Genomic DNA, 25,017 nt, shown 5'->3' on the forward strand with positions numbered 1-25,017 from the left:
ATCAAGCTATTAATTTTACCAACCTGGTAAGAGGAAAGTGCTGTTTTATTTGATATTTTAATTATAACTCCCTTGATGTTTTCCCCTATATTTTCCTAACAAATTTGAACAACTTTCTTATGGTCCTCATTTGTATTTTGTCTTCTGTGATGTATTTGGTTTTTCCCTTTGTCATTTTTTTGTCCTATTGATTTGCAGGACTGTTTCATATAATAGAGTTTCTTGCTCATGTGTTTAAGGAATGGCTTGGTCAGCTCTGATAAAAGACTTCCACTGAGTTCAGGTAATTTCACCTGTACCAATTTTGGACTTTGGTTGAGGACAGCAGATACAGGGAACATTTACTTTTCATGGAGGAAATGGAAGTTCCTAGAGAGGTGAGTGGAAATATGTGATTTCTCCTCAGAGTTAATATATCTTCACTTCCATCCATATTTTACTGCTGAAAACAAATCACATGGACCATCTCCAAATCAATAGGGTGGCTGAATTTACTCTTCTCATGGGTGTCACAGGAAGAAGGTAGTAATTATTTGTGAACAAAAATCTAATCTACTCACTTATAGTTAAAGTGCACTCTAGCTTAAGCCCTACCAGAAGATAGTCATGATGCAGACTTTAGTGAATATCATCTCTATATATGTTTTTGTAACTACTGAACAAATATAATACATGTGTGTATGAACTACATTGCATAAATTGTTGTATTCATGATTTATCCATGTTTAAAAAATAATCACTAATAGACATGAACAGATTCTCAATCTGGTAATTAGGGAAACAAATTTAAATAATAGGATATAAAATTTTTGTCTCTTTTATACAAATAAATGTGATAACCCTTAGTGTTGGTGTGTAACTATGAACTGGAGATTTTTATTTATTGGTAATGAAAGTATTTATGGAGAAATAGGGATTTGGTTTTGACTCATCAATCTGAAGTTTCACAAGCCCCTACAATAAAAGCAACTTCCCTTGTCTTTCTGAAAAAAATTACATAATGCAGGAACTTTCTATTTTTTCAAAGTTTTATAAAACTCAGCCACATAAACTTTGGGGACTAATGTATATTTTGTCATAAAACATGGACTACACTTTTTTCCTATGGTTATTATACTATACAGACTTTTTTCTTGATTTGTGAATAAAATTAGATAATTTGTGTTTTTCCATTAGATATTATTATTCAGGGACCCTATTGATATCTATATTTTCTCTGTATATCTCTCCTTGGTTTCCAGCACTGCTCTGAGGAATTGCCACTTTTTAAATCTATAGTTTACATGGCTTGGTTTGGGGATGTGAGATAAGCCAGTCTATCTAGGTTATCAACGTGATTTCCTCTATTCATTAAAGCTGTGAGCCTGGACAGACAACGTGTTAAATGTGTTATCTTTGACATGCCACATCTCCAAATTTTAACACTTAGTATACATACTTCAAATTTCTAATTACTCAAAGGGTAATGCATATAGAAATCCACATGTTTATTTTTTTTAATGTATTTTATTTGAGAGAGAAAGCATGCATATGCACAAGTAGGAAGGGACAGAGAGAGAGAGGGAGAGAGAGAATCCTAGGCAGGCTCCATGCTGTGAGTGCAGCATCTGACTTGGGGTTCTGTCTCAAGAATCATGAAATCATGACCTGAGCTGAAATCAAGAGTCAGATACTTAACTGACTGAGCCACCCAGGTGGCCCTAGAAATCCAAATGTTTAGGTTTCCAAGAAAATGTAGTAATTTCCAATGAGACTTGTTACTGCTCTTGACCATGATTATATCAGAGAAAGTCTCATTGATTTGACATCTTTTTTCTCTTTTCTTTCAGCTAGCACTAGGTAAGAAGTCAAAGGTGGTGATGTTATTATTTCTTCCTCAGTTTGCTCTATAGTACATATTCTGTGTTTCACTGTTTTTATGTTCATGAAAATTCTTCATGTTCACATGACTTGAGGAATGTGGCCAATTTTCAAATTGAAATGGGGGATGAAACTTAATGTTATCTGGCCAACTCAGAAAATAATCTTGATTTTGAGATTCATATTTGGACAAATTATAGCTACTTCATTCTGTATAATTAAAGTTTATGTGCACATTTTTATATACATATTTTACACAGGTTTTAGTAAATGTTTATATGGATTACTGCAATGTATTACAGATATTTTAATTAAAAAATTTTTTTTATGTTTATTTCTGAGACAGAGAGAGACAGAGCATGAGTGGGGGAGGGGCAGAGAAAGAGGGAGACACAGAATCAGAAGCAGGCTCCAGGCTCTGAGCTGTCAGCAAGAACCCCACACGGGGCTTGAACTCACAAACCATGAGATCATGACCTGAGCCGAAGTTGGTCGCTCAACTGACTGAGCCACCCAGGCGCCCCTATAGATATTTTAGAAATTATCTAGTTTTTCTACGCACAAAAAATTATCTGGAGTTTGGAGTCTCACATTTTTTTTCTAAGACAGAGAATTCCAGTTATATTTTATGAACTTAACTGAAGTTGGGAAGATAATAAAGGCAATAATGCAAAAGTTAGAAAGTTGAGTTATTCTAAATTATGAATATAAATAATTGAGGTGTTTGGACAATTTGTAGAGTTGGATCTCTCAGAGTTTGCTCTTGACCAAGAGCAGAATAAAAATCTGCCTAATTAAAAAAAAAAAACTTTAAGATGAAATTAGTGGCAAAACAATCATCACAACCCACCTGCTCTGCCCAAGCGATCCTCATTGATAACTAATAATTCATCCAAAAACCTTTCCATATTCCTTACATTACAGTTTTACCAAAATATTTTTCCACATAAATATATAATATGGCTGCTACAAATACAACCTTACCTCAAAGTTATTTGGTGAGAGGGTAACTAAAGTTCCTATTATTTATTTTCTCACCAAGGACTTTGGGCTAAGGTTATATTTAGAATATTCATTGAGTAGCCACACCAGTCCCAACCAACTGGCCCATAATGAATTAGCCTGCTGTCTAATATATTTCAAAAATGAGATGAGATACATATTTTAATGTAACCCCAAATGTTCTTTTTATAAATAGACAAAATATCTCAGCTTCAAATTCACAGTTTATATATATCAAAATTAAAAGGACATAGTGGGATTTTAACATATTTGAACAAATTTGGAGGTCTCAAGCTGCAATTGTGTTTTAAAACTTCTTTGTATGAACGAAATTGCTATTGGAAATGATAATTGCATTTCTCAAATACCAATATAATTCCAAACATTAAAAAATTCAACACATTCCCACTCATTATTTGTACTTCAAGCATAGTGCTGTTCATATTCTAATTAATCATTATCATGTAATTTCTAATTACCTCAATTTTAAACCATTAAAAATTAGAAGATCAAAGTTTTAAATGATAGTCGCAATGAATTAGCCACCAAGAGTTGTGAGAGAATTGAATTTAATATAAGAAAAGAAAAATCTATTATTTTCAAATGTCATTTTTTTCATTAAGTGAATTTTACTTTGTATTAGCTGAAAATACCATATCCGGTAATTTTAGAAGTAAATTGAAAGACCTAATTATTGAGAGGAAAGATCAACTGATTAACAAGATAATATTTCAAAAGCTTCTATTTCCTCTAATGATACAAAACTATAACATATTAATATATTTTTGCTGTTGACTCATCCCAGAACAATTTTCAGTTTTCCAAATGAGAGAGTACTGCTAAATAATCTATAACATTTTACAGAACAAACTTCACCAAAGTGCATAGTTTCTTTCTATGCCACAGAGGTGATCATAGGAGATCAAAGTGAATTGAAATTTTATGTAAATATCAATTAAAAGAACTTCGGTTCTGACAAAAATAAATCCCATTTCAACAAGCGAATGAGCTCAAGTGACATCACTGTTGGGCTAGTGGAGGAGGGTAACATTCAAAGTGCTTTAGGGGTAAAATAGCAGTTTCTTTTGGAGGTTCAGAGTTCTAATACAGAAAGTAAATATGTCATGTTCACCTAAATAAATACTTTTTAGAATAATAGCTGAAAGTTAATTCCAAATTCAGAGAATGCAAACTCTGAGAAGTTTTATAGTAGAGCAGTGGAAATAAAGAGCTAATTTAGTAGACATAGAAAAATGTAAGACAAGGAAATCTACACAATAATAATATGAGAAGCAATTTAAAACTGGGACAGACCAAAGGGGTCCATGATTCACTGTGAAATTTAAACATGATTAATAGGAAGCGATGAGTTGAAATCATATTTTGCCATTTAAGGCACTGGTGTTAAGGGCAAGTTTAAATGAAGGAGCGGTTCCCAACAAAAGGTAAGAGTTCTGCTAAAGATAATTAGGATCAAGTCTCATTTACATGAACAAACAGTTTTAAATAGTTACAAAGTTTGCTGGTGTCATTTTGTTGTAGATGGAGTAGAAAATATAAAGGATAAGTTGGAGGGAAAAACAATTCTCTAAGAAAATTGAAAAAAAAAAAAGAAACATATCCTGGATTTAAATAGGTGTGTCATAGGAAAAAAAGTAGTATAGCAAAATAATTACTTTATTTTTCAAAGTACAACCCCAGGCCAGAAAATAAAACAGGAATTATGGATTTCCAGATATACAAATATAAAATCTTTTAATACTTATAGGATTAGATCTCAGATCTGGAACATAAAAATATAATTATTTTTAAAAAGCCCTATGTTACCCAAAGAAATATAATCAACTGGAAGTTTGAGGAGGGTAAGAAATTTTAGGCTCTATGGAAATACATAGACATCATTTGGACAAGACTAAAAGAAGACAAGAGAAGTAATTACATTGTAGTAGTGTACTACTGCCTTCCATGAAGAAAGAGGATATTGGCATTTCTTTTTTCCAGTAAAGTTTGTTGAGCCATTTCGGTGGGAAATTGTAGAGTGGTTATATGTAATACAGAATATATGAAATGTTTCCCTTTTCTAAATTCAAATTTCCATGAAGGCTTAATTTGCCTTGCTGAGCACCAAAAGGATAGAGGAACAATGAGGTGGTGTTTTTTGAGGTTTTTTTTCCATATCAACAAGGAAGAGCCAGTTCATAAATTGAAAATGATAAGAATGCAGTGGGAATTGACCCTACATTCCATATGTGTAATGCTGGAGGACAGTCAACTGCAAACTAAAGATTGAGTTGTTTCCTCCTTTGAGGTTCTCCATTGATAAGAACTCAATTACATTGCACTGGCATTAACTATTGATATTCCATTTTCCCAGATAAACTTTGAACCCTTCAAAATCAGCCATAATATTTTATTCATCTTCCTTAATGCATAGCACAATATGTCTTGTTTGGAAATTCAATGCAGTTGATCCTCATTTTTCATAGATTCTATATTTACAAATTTGCCTACTGACTAAAATTTATTTGTAACCCTCAAATCAATCAATGCTCATGATAGTTTCACAGTAATTTAGAAACATTCATATGTACAGAGAGGTAAGAAATGTGAATCACCCAGCATATGCTTTCCCAGCTAAGATCAAACAAGAAGGTGGTTTGCCTTCTTATTTTGGTTCTCACAGTATAAACAAGTGTACTTTTTGTGGGTTATTTAATTCGATGTTTTTCATATTTCATATTTTAATATTTTATTATTGATGTCACTGTTTAAAAAGGCGACCAAGCAGAGTGTTGGGTGCTATCTACTGTTCCTAATTACAAAAGGCTATGATATGCCTTACTGAGAAACTATGTGTGTTAGACCAGCTGTGTTCAGGCGTGAGTTATAGTGCCGTTGACTGTGGGTTCAATGTTAATGAATTAACAATATGTAAATAAGGTGTCTTTAAGCCAAAGACATGTAAAACAAGGTTATTTATGCAAAAATGTGTGGCCATCTAGATGTAAGCATCTAACCCTGCATTTTTTCAAGGAGCGATGATTCAGTATTTGTTAATTCAGTGTTTATAGTAACTTTACAGAACATAACTGCAGTGAATAATGAGAACCAAATGTATATATTTCCTTGAAAAAGTGTTCTTTCAGGTATGTATTTATTATTCATGAAGCTAGTTAGACTTACTTTTTTAAAATAAATGCTACTCATATTTTTTTTTTTTAAGTACAGTTAATCTGCAATTAAATAGATTCAGGTTTTTATGTATTGAGTGGCTGAAGTTCTTGGATTTAATTTCTACCTCCACCAGTTGCATTCTGAATGACATGCTATAACTTTACATTGTCTCTAACTTCTTTTCCCTCATGTATATAAATAATTTCCTCAGGCAGTTATCCAGACACAAAGAGCTAGTGTACAACAAAATATTTTCCATACCCTACAATGCTGAAAAAATAATTATCCTTTGATTATATAGATTTGATCTATGGTGACAAATTAAACTTATTTAAATAATTACTACTGGTATAAACATTTTACTCTTTTTTTTAATTGACTCAGCAACTACTAGATATTTGGAAGGCATTATATGTGGGGCTGTGAGCATGAGGAATGTAAAACTATAAAGCTCCTATTCTCAAAAGAGCTTATAGTTTAGCTGGAAAAATTTGGCATTCGTTCATTTTTTTAATAACAGAATAAGGTAGTAAATGATAAACACAAAAAAGTCAATTTCCATTAGGGCACTAAGAAGGGTGAGACTATAAACAAAACTTCCCTCAAAGAGCCAGTATAAGTGATAGACAGTTCTTTCACATGGAAACAGGAAGAAACAAAGTGAAAAATTTATGTTTGGGGCATTTTATTTTTCTGAATTTTAAAAATTATTTAAAATTTGTGAAGAAAAATATTCCTAAGAAACATTCCTGTGCAATAATTTTTACCTAGATGAGGTACAATATGTTTGATGTCAAGTTTGTTCCAACAGGCAATTTGGGGATTCATCTAACACACTTTGTTTCTTGCAAAAAATAACACAGACTTTTCTTGACTTGGTATATGCTTTAATGATGTTTGCTAGTTGTGACATGATCTCTATTTACACTAATTACTAACTGCTGTAATTATATAAATCATACTTATACATGCCAATGTACTTAAGATGTTATTTAAACAAAAACTTATTTTCCCTACCTGCAACAGGGGAGGATGAGGTGCTGAGATGTATTAAATAAGGAGGGTCAAAAACCAGAGATAGCATGAATTGTGCAAGCAAATTGGTGGGGAGAGGAGACAGGCATTCTTTATTTGTGCTGAATGGCCCTTCTTGTTTCTAAACCACTTTCTTATCCCTTAGTCATAAGTACAAAATGCACAAAAGTTGGGATTCATGTAAGAAGGAACAGTCTTATTGGATGATGTAGCAGTCCATCCCAAATGCTATTTCTTTGTAACCAGATTCTGTGTACCTATTGCATCCTTTACTTCTCTAACACATTTTGAATTTTGCTAAGCATATCAATAAATCAACAGCTAGTGCTATCGGAAGCCACTGATAAGCCTGGTTCTTCTATATATTATTTATTAGAAGAGAAAAGACAAAGAATGTATTAAACAGTGATAACATATCTGACATTTGACTTTCAATATTCCACTTGAGTGTCGTGACAATCCGATGAGATTATGATTAGTTCTATTTTGCCTATTGAAAAAAATAAGCTGGTTTTGATGAATAGTTTTCTAAATTTACAGTGAATGAATGGTAATATTGGTATTAGAACCCTGACTCTAATAGCTGCACTGGTACTATATTATATCAATAGCACCTATAGAACCCCTGTTGGAATCCTCTTAAGCCACAGGCATACACACCCCACCACTCAGACACAGTTTGGCTATAAAATATGTCTGAAAGAAAAGTTCCTTTTCTCTATGGCAAAAGCTGACAAATGTTTGTTCCATTATTTTTTCCTTTGATTCTGGATCTTGCTTGCCTGAGCCTGCATTTCCTACTAGGATTTGGGTCTCTGGCTCTTTGGGCTCTTGTTCCCTTCCCCATTGCTATTCATATTCCATAAGTACTGGTTAGTGTAGAACAGAGATCAAGGTATCAGTAGTCCTCTGATAAAATCTCAACCTTGGTGTTGGAGTAAATAGTAAAATGTACTTTATCTAGAAGCCTTACAGAGTTCAATAGGTTTGGTTTGGTGGTTGACATCAAAAAGGCAGAAGAGTGTTTTTTTAAGGATTGGAGGTTAGAAATTTAAGAGTAGGAAGACATGGAGAACTGTGGAATATAGGTTCAGTTAAAAAAAAAAAAAACAGCTTCTTATACTATCTCATTTTGTATAGACCCCAAACTAATTTATTTTTACTTGAGTATAGTTGACATGTAATGTTACATTAGTTGCAGGTGTACAACATAGTGATTTCACCATCTCTATACTTTATGCTGTGCTCATCACAAGTACAGCTACCATCTGTCACATGCAAGTCTATTAAAATATCATTGACTGTATGCCCTGTACCTTCACCCATTTTGCCCATCTCCCCCATCCACCTCCCCTCTTGAAACCACCAGTTTTCTCTACGTATTTATAGTCTGATTTTACTTTTTGTGTGTTTATTCATTTGTTTTGTTTTTTATTCATTTGTTTTTAGGTTCCACATATGAGTGAAATTGTTTAGTATTTCTTTTTCTCAGTCTAACTTATTATCACCTAGCATAATACCCTCTAGATGACTCATGTCATCTTACATGGCAAGAGCTCATTCATTTTTATGGCTGCATAGAATTCCAGTGTATATATGAATACCACATCTTCTTTACGCACGTGTCTATCAGCAGACACGTTGTCTCCATATCTTTGCTATCATAAATAATGCTACAGTAAACATAGGGGTGCATGTATCTTTTCACATTAGTATTTTTGCATTCTTCATGTAAATACCTAGAAGTGGGTTTATTGGACACATGGTAGTTCTATTTTTAATTTTTGAGGAACTCCATATTGTTTTGCGTAATGACTATACCAATTTACATTCTCACCAATAGTTCAGGAGGGCTCCTTTTTCTCCACATCCTTGCGAATACTTTTTACTTCTTGCCTTTTTTATAACAGCCATTCTGACAGGTACAATATCTTGTGGTTTTGATTTGCATTTCCCTGGAGATTAGTAATTAGTAATGTTGAGCATCTTTTCGTGTCTCTGTTGGCCATCTGTGTATGGAAAAATGTCTATTCAGTTTCTTTGCCTAGTTTTAATCACTTTTTTTTTTTGATGTTGAGTTGTGTGGATTTCTTATGCATTTTGGATATTAATTCTTTATTGAGTATACAGCTTGCAAATATCTTGACCCATTTAGTAAATTACCTTTTTGTTCTGATGATGGTTTCCTTTGCTGTGTAGAAGCTTTTTTAGATTTGATGTAGTTCCATTTGCTTTCTTTTGTTTCTGTCTCCCTTGACTCTGGAGTCAGATCAACAAATATATCACTAAGACTGATGTCAAGGAGTTTCCCACCTATGTTTTTCTCTATGACTTTTACGGTTTCGGGACTCACATTCACATTGATGTTGAACATTCAGGCTTTCATCCATTTTGAGTTAATTTTTTGCATATGGTGTGAGATTGTAGTCAAATTTTATTCTTTTGTATGTGGCTGTCCAGTTTTCCCAACATTTATTGAAAAGACTGTCCTTTGTCCATTGTATGTTCTTGGCTTTCTGGTGATAGATTAATTGTCCATATGTGTGTGAATTTATCTCTGTGTTCTCAATTCTATTCTGTTAATCTGTGTGTCTGTTTTTGTACCCATCCCATACTGTCTTGATTATATAGTTCTGTAATATAGTTTGAAGTCAGAGAGCATGATATCTCCATCTTTGTTCTTTATTAAGATTACTTTTGCTATTCAGGTTCCATACAAATTTTAGAATTATTTGTTCTAGTTCTGTGAGGTATGCCCCTTGAATTTTGATAGATGTGAGCAATAACTTCATTTGTTTTCTAAGTCAGTCTTCTATTTCATAAATTTGTCTGGTGTGTGTGTGTGTGTGTGTGTGTGTGTGTGTGTGTATACACATATATACATAAAGATATACATATTTACATGAGTATATATTGTACACATACCATACACATAGCTTTATTACATTGTTTCAACATACAAAACTAATATTATACATATTCTTTTGCTTGTGAGATACTTGTTAGTAGACTCTTAAATGTTCATGAAAATGACCTAAAAACTATAAAATCCTATTCTATCAAAGTTATAGCTGTAATTATTTTTTTTTGTTATGGGTTGCTTTAGTTTGCTTTTTTTTTAATGAATTTTGAACAGCATGATATATACCTGTTACAGTAGATGAGATTTAGGGGAGAATTCCTAATTAAAGTACGTGTGTGTGTGTGTGTGTGTGTGTGTATAAAATATATATGATATATTTATATATTATATATATATATATATAATATATATATAATTAGCCTTTAGAATAAATAGCTTTGTAAGTTGTCACATTTTCTCTGAATGTTGTTAGAAATAAATACTAGTCTTTTAGGCTTAATTTTGCTACATTTGTATTCTGGCTAGGGGGATTGAATGGATAAAATTTTCTGGCATTCTGTTTCTTCAGGCAAGTATTCCAACTCGTAAAGAAAGAAATGAAGTGTAATTATCTCACATTTCACCTCTATACTGCTGGCATAGAAACCTAAGACATGCATTGTATTTATCAAACACAATTACCACTATTTGTCTGTTTCCTCATTTATGAGCTCTTTGAGAAAAATGACCCCATTTTAATGTCTTTGTTTTTCCAGTACCTGGCATAGTACTTGAACATAGGGGATACTGGAATAGTTTATTTGGAGAACTTTCTATGAGAAGAGGTGGCTAGGCCAAGAACAGGGGACACTTTTTAAAAAGAAGAAAAATGGTCTCTTTACTTCAGCTGTCCCCCTTACCGTATCTGTCCCTACAAAACACCTGGCCCATGACTCTTAAAATACATTGGTTGCATTTCATCGAACATTAGTTAAGTCTTTATTTCGACAAGTGGGAATATCAGTATCAGTGCCAATATCAACTGTGGGAGTGGGTCAGTTTTTATGTTAATTGCTAACATAGAAACCAAGATGTTAACTTTTTTTAATGTGTGCCATTGAAAGAATTCTTACCATTTTCTTTATTCCAAATTTGTGAGTAGATATTTCCTGATATGATGTTGAACCTCATGACAGAGAAATGAGCCTTTTCAACAGCCTTTCAATGAGTCAACAACTGGCCTTTTCCCATATGTGGTAAAATATTAAATATTTTAAGTATTCACATTGATAATTCATTAAGCTGACCTCTAGTAAAATGTGGATTTCTGGGTTTTGGTCTGTTTCCGTGCACAGGCTTCCCCATGATTTATATGTTTTACAATGACTTCTACTTTCCAATCTTCTTGTCACCAATTTTACTCTTTCTGATCAGTCTTTTCTGTTGCTCTCTCTGGAGTCTCATTTCAGTCTGCCTCATAAAAAATATATTAGTTATCATCCTAAAAGACTTGCAGCTTCTGTTTCTGTTCCCATCTACATGCAGACTGCTCTAACAGGCATCAGTGGGTCTGCTTGCTCGAATATAGTAGGGTCCAGGATTATTATTCAAGGTAGCTTCTCCAGGTCCCAATGATCCCCTGGCCTTGTGCTAATGGGTTTTTCTCCTAAAGATGCAAATAATAGCTGCCTAAAATCCTGTTTTAATTGTCTGAAAATGAGACAATCTGGCATCCTTGCAGACCCATAAATAATCCTCTGAAACTACTTGCAGAAATACTGTATCAAGATGTTTTTTTGAAACTTTGTAGTAAAAAATGTGCAATGCCAAATTGCTACCATAAACCAGATCACATCTGTAGGAGGAGGGGGTTTGCTGAAAGAAGCTTCTCTCTGAGTCTCCCCTTTTACTATAGATATAAAAATCACCTTTATTCATTAATATTGCTGTACCAGTGATGTTAGGATTCAAACACAGTATCCAAAGAGCCAGTGTAAGGTTGGGGCTTTAAGAAAATGAAAAGTGAGGCTTAATTTGTGCTGCAGTCAGATTAATTGTGCTTATTTTTTTAAACCATATTGGTTAAACTACATTCTATCACTATTTAAATGTATACTTCAAAACTATCCAGAAGTGCATTTTAAGCACTTTGATAATTTGTACCTAGGATTAGGAGAGTAAATAGGTTAAATTAGAGTAGTAAAGAGTTCTTGATGAAACTTATTAAATAGAATGTAGCCGACCCATATGGAAAATTGAATGCAGAGAGCAAGGGTGTTAATGTTAACCAAGCCTCAATATTTATAATTGGCATTTATATTTACCATTACGTACTCAGATGTACAGTCTCTGAAGCATAGTAAGTATGCAATAAATATTTATTCAACACATGAATTAATGACTATAACTTTTAATACCATCCTTAGTTTCTGATAAAAACATTGCATATAGTTTCATAGGTATTCACTTCAACAGTAATTAGACATTCATCCAGAAATCTAATTTCCATAATCTTAGCCCTCTGGAAAGGAGTCAAGAGCCCCACACTCTGCATGTGAGAATATTGTACAGCTTTTGGTGTTCACAAATGAGTAACTCTGCTACCACAGATATCAAGTAGCATTGTGTTTAAGAGTTAAACAGAAAAAAAAGATGCAAAACACAACTGCTTAACATTTCAGGGTATGGATACAGAGAGATAAGTTTCAGTCATATAGAATATTCATTTTCACTGAAAGTTTATATATTGTTATACCTTGATAAATAAGTGATTTTTTTTTCATTAAGACTTTGATGAAAACAAGATGCCGGAGAAGGAGAGGGTAGGAAGAATATGTGTCACGATTCATCATTATCAGACTGTAGTGGGGACTGGATTATTTAGTGAGCCAGGCACAGTGAACGCTAATCAGTGAAAATAGAAATTATCTGATTAAGCAATCTTAAGAGACAATACACATTACAAAAATAGAGGATTTGGCAAAAAAATTCATTTATCCTGTTCAGCCTTATTATTCTTCCAGAAAAAATTATTTAAAGAATTTATGAAAGAAAAGTTTCTTCCTTAATTTATTTCTAGGGGAAAATAACGTTAGAATAACTTTTCTTAGTAGCCTGCATTATCTCTTAGCAATCTCTACTCTCAAAAGGCACTTCATAATATTGAATACAAAATTTTGCCAAGTGACAAGCTGATAAATTATCCATGCAAATATTTAAATATTTACCAGCTTATATTTCAACTTTTTATTTCTTTTCATGGTTCTCTATTCAATGTTTAAAATGTTTTGGGGGCACATTTTTTTTCTGCATTCTCTGTATCAATTAATAAAAATTTCTGGGCCTCTTCAAAATAGTATCTGAATGTATAATCTGTTGAATGTGGAAACAAATCAATCAAAAGATAGTTACTGATTTTAATTTTAGGTCTATATGAAATAAAAAGATTTATGTCACTGTCTCAAATAACAGGAAGATTGGATAAAATATTAAAAACAACATTTTTTAAGATATTGGGCAACAGGCAGCCAGGATGGTGATTCCTGAGTGAGAGAAAACAGATAAGGTGAACCCTCTGATCACCTCAGCTTCCTGCCTAGAAGCAGGAAGGGGTTGTAGTGCAGGGCGAGAAAACCTGCAGAGAATGTGGTGGTCACTAATATAAGACGATATAGATCGAAGTTCAGGGAGGTCTTAGTGCTTATAATTTGTGGCTCAATAATGGAGAGGGATTGTTGCCCAGAGGGAAGGGCAAAGAGCTTTGAAGAGGACCCCTCAATTCTTCAGCTGAGTACCCCTCAATACATGTGTTAAAGGAAGTTACACAGGTTGGGGAAAGGCTTTCCAGAAAAGAGGAAACCTAACAATTTGCAAATCTCACACATGGTTAGGAATAGTTCATATTACCACCAGTCCAAATGGAAAAATCTCAATAAATAAGGCATCATAGTTCTCAGAAAGATACCACCTTAATAATAGAGCTCAATTGGCCATAGATTAAAGACTGCTCTGCACTGACCTAAAAAAGCTTAAAAGCAAACCTCAGATGTATTAAACAAATCCCAAGTAATGTAAACTACATGCTAAAAAAGTCCAATACTACTTACATGAAAGCAATAATATGAGGAACCCAAAAATGTAAAATTCATACTTCAGCATCCAAATTTCCAGACATGCTCAGAAGCAGGGAAATATGACCCATAATGAGGATAAAATTCAAACAATGCAAACAAAATCAAACAATGCATGAAGTAAATTTTAAATTGTAAGTTCTAATTATAATTGTATTTAAAACAGATCCAGAAAAATAAAATGTGCTCCCTATATACAGAAGAGTGAGGAGAAAACACAAACCTGATAAAGAGAATAAAGTGAATAAATGCAAACAAGAAACACAAATGGAAATTCTAGGGAGATAAAATGTGATACCAAAATTGGAAATAAAATAATGAAATTAGCAATAATTAGGTATTGAAGAAGAAATCAATAGACTTAAAGACCTGGCATTAAAAACTAAAGTGAAGCACTTAGAGAAGAAATAGAAGCAAAACAACTAGCAATTCAGTCACCTGAGGAACGATATTAAATGTACTAAAATATCCATAATTTAGTTCTCAGGAGAGAAAGCATACAAAGAAAACTTGAAGAAAGTTAAAAAATAAAAAATAAATTAAAAGAAATTGATGGAAACTATAAAACTAAATACCCTGGAAATTCTAAGAACACAAAGCAGAATAAACAAAGAAAACCATACCAAGGCACACTGAAATTAAACTTTTAAAAACTGATGATGGGGCGCCTGGGTGGCTCAGTCGGTTAAGCGTCCGACTTCGGCTCAGGTCGTGATCTCACAGTCTGTGGGTTCGAGCCCCGCGTCGGACTCTGTGCGGACAGCTCAGAGCCTGGAGCCTGTTTCGGATTCTGTGTCTCCCTCTTTCTCTGACCCTCCCTGTTCATGCTCTCTCTCTCTCTCTCTCTCTCTGTCTCAAAAATAAATAAACGTTAAAAAAAAAAAATTAAAAAAAAAAAAAAACTGATGATAAGGAGGAAATCTAAAAGCAGAGAACAAAAAAGGTAAGAACAGAGAAATCATGAGTGAAGTGATTAAGTGATATCTTTAAAGTGCTAAAAGAAATAACTGAAAAACTCAGATTTGATAGCCAGCAAAAATAATTTTTTAAAACATAAAAGCAAACTAAAGACTTTTCAGACCAAAACAAAACAAATCAACAAACAAAAAATAAACCTGCCTTATCACATATGTTTAAAAGTCTTTTTGGCAGAACAAAAATTTGGAGCACCCCAAACAGTAATTATGCAGTTATCTACAAATGGCATTGCCTATCTTTAAAATGTTCTTTAAAATATAACTGCCCCAGGGCACCTGGGTGACTCAGTTCGTTAAACCTCTGATGGCTCAGGTCATAATCTCCCAATTCATGAGTTAGAGCCTGGAGCCTGCTTCAAATTCTATGTCTCCCTCTCTGTCTGCCCCTCCCCAATTTGTGCTCTGTCTCTCTCTCTCTTAAAAATAAATAAATATCGGGGCGCCTGGGTGGCGCAGTCGGTTAAGCGTCCGACTTCAGCCAGGTCACGATCTCGCGGTCCGTGAGTTCGAGCCCCGCGTCGGGCTCTGGGCTGATGGCTCAGAGCCTGGAGCCTGTTTCCGATTCTGTGTCTCCCTCTCTCTCTGCCCCTCCCCCGTTCATGCTCTGTCTCTCTCTGTCCCAAAAATAAATAAACATTGAAAAAAAAAATTAAAAAAAAAAAAATAAATAAATATTAAAAGCATTAAAAACATCATTTCATCAGAAAATACCTAAAAAATAAATAAAATAAAATATAACCTCCTCTTTATAGCAAAAATAATAAAATGTATCATAGTGTTTACAACATATGTAAAAGTAAAATACATGACATCTGTAATGCAGAAGAATAGGAGGTGGGAAATAATGGCAAAAACAAATCTCAATAATTTCATTCAATAGTCTTATAACACTCTTCATGAGAACTGTAATGCATGCCACATATGGAATTGAAAATTTTGCAATAGCCACATGAAAAAAGAAACAGGTGAAACTAATTTTAATAATATATTTTATGCAACTCAATATATGCAAAATATCACTGCAACATGTATCCAGTGTAAAAGTTATAGAATATTTTATATTTTCCTGTACTAAATCTTTAAAATCCAGAGTGTATTCTATGCTTACCGCATTTCTTAGTATCAAGTGCTCACTGGCACTTGTTGGCTATCATATGGAACAAAATAAATAGATCATGATTGCAGTGCTGGTTGTATGAACTATAATACATTTGGCAAAACTTACCTAATTGTATGCTTAAAATGGGTAAGTTTTATTGTATTGCATTATACTCAGCATGTAGATACCACCCAAATCACACTATAGAATATTTCCATCATTCTTGAAAGTTCTCTCATGACCTTTCCAGTCAATCTCAACCTTACCCATAGAAGTTAACACTATTTTGACTTCTATCACTGTGGGTTAGTTTTGCCTATTTTTGACCTTCATATATATAAATTAATTTATCATTTATTCTTTTGTGCCTCTCTTATTTTATTTGACATGATCTTTGGAAGACTCATTCATGTTGTATATATAGTTTTTTGTTTTGTTTTGTTTTGCTACTAAGTGGTATTCCATTATATGAATACAATTTTGGTATCCATTTTTCTCTTGGCAGACATTTGGGATGGTCTCAGTCTCTAACCATTATGAATAAAGACACTATGACAGTGCCTATCACAGCTCTTTGTGTATATATAAAAGTATTTTTCTTAATACCTGATAGTGGAATTGCTATTCATGGACATTGCATATGTCATTTGTGTTGTTTATTAGGAAATGCCAAATAGTCTTACAAAACAACAGTGTTTTATATTCTCACCAACAATGTATAAGAATTACATTTTCTTCACATCCTTGCCAATATTTAGTATGGCCAATATTTATAAATTTTAGTGATTTGAAAAGGTATGTAGTCGTTTCTCTTTGTGGTTTTAATTTGCATTTCCTTGATAAATGATAATACTGAGAATTTTTCAAATGTGTATTGACCATTATATATCTTATTTGGAAGGTGCCTGTTCATTTATTTTCCCCATTTTGATTTTTGGAATGTCTCTGTTTTTATTACTGAGCTCACTTTCCCTCAGTCATATTTCCTTTCAATGATGTCATCTCACCTTTCATCTCTTATTTGATAAAATAGATAATTCAATACATTGAAAAGGAAAACTTGGTGATTGTAAATTTTATGTGTTTTTAATAACAAACTATTGTTCCAAATGATACTTGCTTTTTTCATCTTGCATCAAAATTATTTAGCAGAATCTTTTTCAATACCATGTACTTTTTCCCTCATTTTAGGCTGATAAAGCCTCTCAAAGTCTGGGTGACTAATTTTCATTTGATCTTTTCAGTCTCCTACATTTCAGACTTTCAGCTGAAGGACACATTGAGGGAAGCAACTGCAGACCAAATTTCTCCTCTCGAATGATGATTCTTTTAGCATGAGGAAAGGGCCTCTATTTCCAAGGACTGATGATCATGGAAAAGAGAATTTATTCTTTAAGGTGTTTTGTTTTGTTTTGTTTTGTTTTGTTTTGTTTTGTTTTGTTTTGTTTTGTTTGCTAGACACTGTGCTTGAAAAGCTGCCATATAGAGAATACACTACTCCCTTGACTTTTTTCTGTGTTTGCAGTTTTTCTTGATGACTTCCCAATCTATAATTTTCCTCCATTATTTTGACCCTGATATTTTTTTATTTTATGATATGTGGGCACCAGGTTGATTTTTTAAAAAGCATAAGATGAGAGGTTATTCACTTGGCTGCCTCAGGAAGCAGATCATGGTCAATAGGGAAAGTGGCTCCTGACTGTATACTACATCAAATGGTTTCTGTAACACTTATCATATCACGTTATAGTTAGCTTTTTTTTTTTTTTTTAAGTGACTGCTGGCGGAACTCAGAACTCATTCAAAGGCTGCAATAACTATCAGAACACTTTTCACCAAGCCTTGTATTAAACATTTCACAAGCAATATTTTTGTTAATTCTCAAGATAATATTTGAGGTAAATACTATTATTACCTCTATTTTAAAGACGAGAAAACTGCTGATGAAAGGTGTTAAGTACATGGGCCAAAGTCACACAGCAAGGTGAAAATAAATGAAAGTAAAAGTCTCAGTAGGTCTTTTAGGGGTATAAAAAGCATATTGGTAGAGTCTCTCCCCTTTGTATTCATCATTTTCTTGCAGACTTGACTCCATATTGATATTGTTCAAGACCAGTTGCCTGAGTAACACTTTCTTATGGTGATTCGTTTTTATCCTATGCTTTCCTGAGCACCGACATACTGATGGTGACAGTAAGTAATCATGGATAGAGAGGAGCCCACAGATAGTGACACAGATAAAACTCAAATCTCTCCTGTCCTTCCATAACTCCCAATTTCCATTTTTAAAATTTTTTAAATGATTTAATATCATCCCGTGTGGTATTTTTCAAAATTCCAAAGTAATAAAGTAGCTTCATATGTAATTAATTACCTCTAAATACTCAAAAGCAAGAGCTAATTGAAAAAAAATCTGCTCTGTGAAATGAATTTTCCTCTACTTTTAAACTTATAAGGGGCGCCTGGGTGGCTCAGTCGGTTAAGCGGCCGACTTCGGCTCAGGTCATGATCTCGCGGTCCGTGAGTTCGAGCCCCGCGTCGGGCTCTGTGCTGATAGCTCAGAGCCTGGAGCCTGTTTCAGATTCTGTGTCTCCCTCTCTCTGACCCTCCCCTGTTCATGCTCTGTCTCTCTCTGTCTCAAAAATAAATAAAAGTTAAAAAAAAATTAAAAAAAATAAACTTACAATACCTTAATATTCTTGAATAAAATGAAGTTCTTTGTTAAAGATATTGTATAGGAAAGTAGGGAAAACATAAACCTTTCCATCTTAGAACATTTGTACAAGTAAAATATAATCACTTTTATTAAACTAGACAGACTAACAAAAAAGCAAGTTTAAAAGAACTGTCCTGAAATCTCAGTACCATGCATCTCTTATCTTACCACATTTTCTTTTGTAAAGACATGACAGGAAGGGCAAAAACGAAATAATTCCAGACATATTCTGGTTGAGTTGTGTGGGGCGGGAGAGATACAATTCATTCAACCACTCAGTAGATCCACCCTCTTTTAATGAATGCTATAATGTTCTCTAATGCTAGACGTTTTATAGTTTCAAATGCCTTTAACTTTAAGTTCTTATTTATATTCAAGATGTGAATTTCCTGGCAGTTCCTAACACTTTTTCATAAAAAACTTATGATTTTGTCAGATGACATACTCTGCTAAATGGAAATATTTCAGAGTACATAAAGGGCCTACTAATACCATAGACCAGGGGTTGACAGTTTTTTTCTGTACAGAGCCTGATAGTATATAGTTTAGACCTCGTGGGTCAGACCTTCAAAAGTCCTTGCTTTGCAGGGTAGATGGAGAAGGTCCAGAAAAAGATGACTATGGCAAGCTGAAACCATGCAAAGCAATCTCATAATTAATGGATAAAATTATGATTGTTCCGTAGTTTTAAAACTTTTGTCAAAATATTAAATGGTCACAGCCAATTGTGAGCATACAGGAAAACTTAAAAAATAGTAAAACTAATATTTATATAGTATACTGTGACTTCAAACATTGAAAATGTGGAGAATTAAAAAAAATTAGACTTATTATTCTGGTTGTGATAGTGTGTTATAATTTTGGAAGATGTTTACCATTGGATAAAGGGCCCATGGGAGTTGTCTGGTTGTTTCTTAGCACTGCATGTGAATTTACAGTTAAAAGAAAAGATTGATTAAAGAAGTAGTTTGAACAATACTTGCTTTCTTCTTATTGTATAGCTGAATAGATGGAGTGGGCATCTTTTCTGTGCACTGGTGAATTGTCATGCTTCTTTCTAAGGTTGCATCAGCTTCCAATGTTTTATCCTTTGCTCTTTCAATTTCAATAAAATATATCCAAATTTTCCTTTATTGTGAAGATTTTGCAGTGTCACTTCCTCTGAGACATCTTCACCTTTTGCATCACAACCACTTTATTACACTTACTATGTTGATAAATTCTCCTTCATCAAATTCCTCAAGCTGTATATCCAGTGTCTCTCTAATGATAGTAGTGTTAACATTCTGATGGTCAGCTATAGCTTCTCTAGCTCCATTTATGTTAGACTCAAATTTCACCTCAATCATTATTACTTTCTATTTCTTCAAAACACTTTTTGAAGTGTTCAAAAGTGGCTAAGTCTCCTTTTGGCTAAGTCTCTTTCTTGATTATTCATTAAAAAAAATACCACTTGGGTTTATCACTAGGAAAGTAGGAGGTAACACAACAACATGCTTTTCCGTCTGTGTGTGAACTGAACAGTTGATGCTCAAGGATCATTTGATGATTGGGGACTGAAGAGCTAGCAGCAAAGTCTGTGCTTAATGGAAGTACAGTTAATATAACGTGGTGACTGAAACTTGAACCATGCTCTTGGGAGACTAGTGTTATCTAAATAAACTGTGATAACTAAAATTGTAAACATCAGAACCATGCAAAGCAAAGACTGCCTGTGCTCTAACCTGACATTGCAGTATGAAAGCAGCTGTAGTCAATATGTAAATATGTAGTCACTGCTGTGTTCTAACAAAACTTTATTAACAAAAAAAGAACCTGGCCAGATTTGTTCCGAAGGTCAAAATTTGAGTCTGCTGTGTTAAGTGACCAAAGTAGCAAGTCTTCTTGCACGGTAGTTTATAATATAGCTTGGACCTGCTACATGCAAGGGTCCTTTCTTGCATTGCCTCTTGTCCGAAGCTGGCATCTGGGTCAGCAGCTTAAATGAGTAAGAGCAGTATTCCCAAGTGTGGAATATGCTGTCTCCGTAACCTCAAGATGCCAAATGAGGGCTGTGCTTCCTTCTTAGTGACGGGAGATCCTATTTGCAATAATTTTGCCTTTGTTATATATGGCATATTTTGGCATATTCCAGTTCACTGGACCCATAAACACCTCACTAATATGGGTAGCTCCTAAGTCTTTATAGGTTTGAAACTCCTATTTCTTGACTACATAGATTTTTTTTTACCAAGGTTGCCAGAATACTACTTCTTACTCATCATGTCCAAGTAACATAATGACAACTGTATTACTATATTCTGCTGAATATCCATAGGATCCTAGTCTCTTTGAACTACAGTATGATAGAGAGAAGGAGACTTAACATAAATATCATAATACATACTCTTTTTTCATTCCACATGATTGTTAACTACCTCTGATCACCTTCCTAATAAAGAAGAAAAAATATTTTCTTCAGATAATGACTATATATCATATACCTATAGTTATGCTAATGTGCTTTAACTACTCCTACCAGGAAAACAGCAACTGGGGCTAGTCTTTGGTTGAATTTTTAATAGTCTATTATTAAACTTCACAATCTGTCTCACTTTTGTGATTAAATGAGATTAAATGAGAACATGATAAAGATGATCACTCCTGCATCCTTTAAGACTACAAGGGTGACACTAATCTCTGCCATTCCTAGGATATAACTTTAGGTTTTAATTTACTACCTTGACCAAGTTGTTGAAGGGAGTGTTCCAGGAACTTGCTTTGGCCTTTCCCATTGTAACTCTTCATAGGAATCGATGGAAGGGCATGGCAATTTGAATCCATTGCTTCAAAAGTCTTTCAAATTCCTCCTATTCTGTCTTTTTAAAATCTTGGTAGTTTGTGGCCAATTTGATCACCAAATGCAGTGGAAGTAATAATATATGCCTTTCAGGGCTATGTCGGGAAAGGTCATGCACTGTCTACCTAATACCCATGAAATCTTTGCCTTGGGAAAAAACAGCTATCATGTAAGAACTCCAAATACTCTAGAGACTCAGCATGCACTACTGTAGATGATGTCCTCATCTGAGCTGTTAACCAACAATCAAAGAATCAACTGGTATACAGGTGACCAAGTTATCTTGGATATATAATCCAGTTGAGTCTTCAGATGACTGCAACCTCAGCCAACAACTGACAACAGAAGCATCAGAAGTCCTAAGTAAGAACTGCTCAACCGAGTTCTTCCTGAATTCCTGATCCACAAAAAATGAGAAAAAATAAAACGTTTATTTTAAGCCATTAAGCTTTGGGATAATTTGTTGTATACAATAGTAACCAGAACAAAGGGTTATACAAACTAACAAGTAAGGTGTTCATTTTGATTATATGTTTGAAGACTTGGAAATTTACTAACTTTGTGGAACAAGTGAAACCAGAGTGAAAAGAACCTGGGCCAGATTTATTTATTATCTACTTATTATCCATTTATTATCTTTCTGCTGTATATTCCCAGGGTATGATTATTGAGTTAATATTCACATTCTTTGGGGGAAGAACTGACAGAGTCATTACATATTTCCCATGATGTTATAGGGTCTGGAGACCCAGCTTCCCATTCACTCTGAGTTCTTGGTTTATAAACTGACTTGAGTATTGAAACTGGGCTAGGTCTCATAACTTTTTACGGGGGCTGCTTCTCTTGACTGCCTTATCAGCCAGTATGGATAATGTTTGTTTTATTTTATAAATCAAGCAATGTCATTGTTGGCTGACATATAGCTTTTTCCCAGAAGCATTGTGTTCTACTAACAGTTACCATAGTGATGGTTGACATTGACATAGATTTCAATAATTTCACTCATCTTTCTCCTGACAATTAAACCTTACCACCTGGTCTCTATTAATTTGGCATTCTATCACCTTTCTTTCAATCAGATAACATCATCTTTTAAAATAATTCCTAGCCTACAGGAGATAGTCATCACAGATATTTACAATACTGGTGTACCCCTCGCTAATACTTTTCTTCCCACTTTGCTAAATAAATTGTACTCCGGGTTCTCGTAATGTTTCACAGACTTATGTATTATATGCACTCTAACAGCATATGTTCTTGAACACTTTATCTTTTCTCCACTCTTTACCAGGGTATCTCTTCATTTCTCTTTATTTAGTGAGGGCAATCACTTTTTCCAACTTTGCACAACCTACCTAGTAGTGATTAGCACCATTTCCCAGGTTCCTTGTCAAAATGTTAAATTTTACGTGACAGGAACATGTTCCCATATGAGGAAACTCTCCCTTATGTAACTGTATAGTTTGTTACCCTAATCCCATATATCCCAAGCTCAGACTTTTTCTGCTGTCTAGCATCAGAAAATAAGAATATTTTTATATATTTCCAAGGAGGTATTGTGACTTTCATATATTGCCTTAAAACAGTGATCAGAGTCTTTCTTTGTCTTTTTCTGATGCATTGTTAGTACCCTGCAAGAGTCACCTAATATCATACATTATAATGACTACTTCTCTTTTACTTCTTAAATGCTTGAGATATTGTATTCTCCAGTGCACTTATTTTCACTCATTCACTACTGGTTAAAATTTAATAATTGCATTGCTCTAGCATACCAAGGCTTCTCAGTACTCCCTGTACTATCAAAAATAGGATTCACAATTGCAGCCAGCCAGTGGGTCATCTAGCTCTATTATACCATTTTATAGTTAACTCTTTAGAATCACTCTTGATACCAATTGGCTTAAGTCACAGTCTTCAGAAACAGTATCTAAGATAGGAATTTGCATGCAAAAGCTGTACTGGGGAAGAAATACTGGAACAACAGGTGTAAAAAAGTGAAAATAGCAGGACTGAACACAGAAAGAAGTTGAACTGTAATGCAGATGCAACAGAAGGCTCAGGCAGTACCATAGGCATCTTTGGATCACTCCAAGTCAAAGTAACAGAGCCAAGACTTCAGAGATGTGCAAGTACCAGTCACTGAATGTAAGCTGACACCAGCAATGACCATGACCTTGGGAGAGGCAGCTTTCTTAGGCTGAAGGCAATTTCTAAAATGAATCAATCATAGGCCGTCTGTAGCCAATAGTCATGACTGTTGGAGGAATGAATGTCTCCATCCTGAGGATCTGTGAGATATACAGCAAGATGCACTACAATTGCCAAGTATGTAAATAAGGTCATTCAATGGTTATACACATATTCTTTGCGGAATCTGTTTTCAGCAAGGAACTCAAAGTTGCGAATGACTGTGTCAAACAACCCTTCACCAGAAGAGATCTTATGGTGATGGTGGCAGGGTGAAAATATGTAGCAATTAGAGTACAGATAGCATGTTTAACTAAATTAGAGGACAGTGACTGCAGGAATAATAAGTAAAAAAAAAAAACAACTAAGAGTTTGAAGTTTGTGATACAAAACAAAACTTCTGTAATTAAAGGATGTTATTATGAACAAATGCAAATATAAAACCCAAAAGTTGTCTTCAAAAAGGGGTAGACCTGGAAAAAAGGGAAGTTATCTTTAAGTGGTAATGAGTCTCCTATGTGGCAGCATAAAAGAGTATGGAAACCAGAAAAGAAATAATAGACTTGAGCATTTCAGACAGAAAAGGTAGCCCAACAAAACTTTTATAGAAATGCAACCCTTAGACTCCCTCCCCAATTAGAGGTCTCATCATATATTTTGTGAAAGAGAAATCATAAACAGACTTCACTGAAGGGTATATCCAAAGAGAAATGGTTACAGTCCTCTTCCCCTTGTAGACTTTGGACAAATATAATTATCAGCATATAGTCCATATTAAACAATCTGCAAGTTAATAAATGACTATAGAATACTTGTGTTTAGCAATCCTGCTAAGCCAACTCTGCCTGGTTGTGGCAACCAGTATTCTATGGTCTCAACAGACAAAATTAGTAGCCTCTACGTATAGCAGTAGCTTTATAAGTAAGTCTTAGACTTACTTCTGCCTAGATTGACTGCCTGTAAAAACCATTGCCCCAGTCACAAGAATTTTGATAGAATTTAACTGTTAACAAGACTAAAAACTCAATTTGGAATGAAATTTTTAAAAATAAAATTAAAAATAAACTACATTGAGAGAATCAGAAATACTTTAGTAATATAAAGTTTATAAAACATTTTAATTGGCAAGAAATGGGAGAGAGAAAACATTAGA

General features: G+C 33.9%; 1 long non-coding RNA gene across 1 annotated transcript in view; it reads left to right on the forward strand.

Annotated features, from left to right (window-relative positions):
• The first annotated feature begins 203 nt into the window (after positions 1-203).
• The window catches only part of LOC147578447 (uncharacterized), a 77,246-nt gene continuing 52,432 nt past the window's right edge, over positions 204-25,017 (forward strand). Inside the window, exon 1 of the long non-coding RNA XR_015254277.1 lies at positions 204-377. This is a non-coding gene — a long non-coding RNA (uncharacterized LOC147578447). The remainder of the gene's footprint in view (positions 378-25,017) is intronic.

The sequence above is a fragment of the Puma concolor genome, chromosome C1 (genome assembly GCF_028749965.1).
Source record: "Puma concolor isolate L17-30 chromosome C1, mPumCon1.1.hap2, whole genome shotgun sequence".
Lineage (NCBI taxonomy): Eukaryota > Metazoa > Chordata > Mammalia > Carnivora > Felidae > Puma > Puma concolor.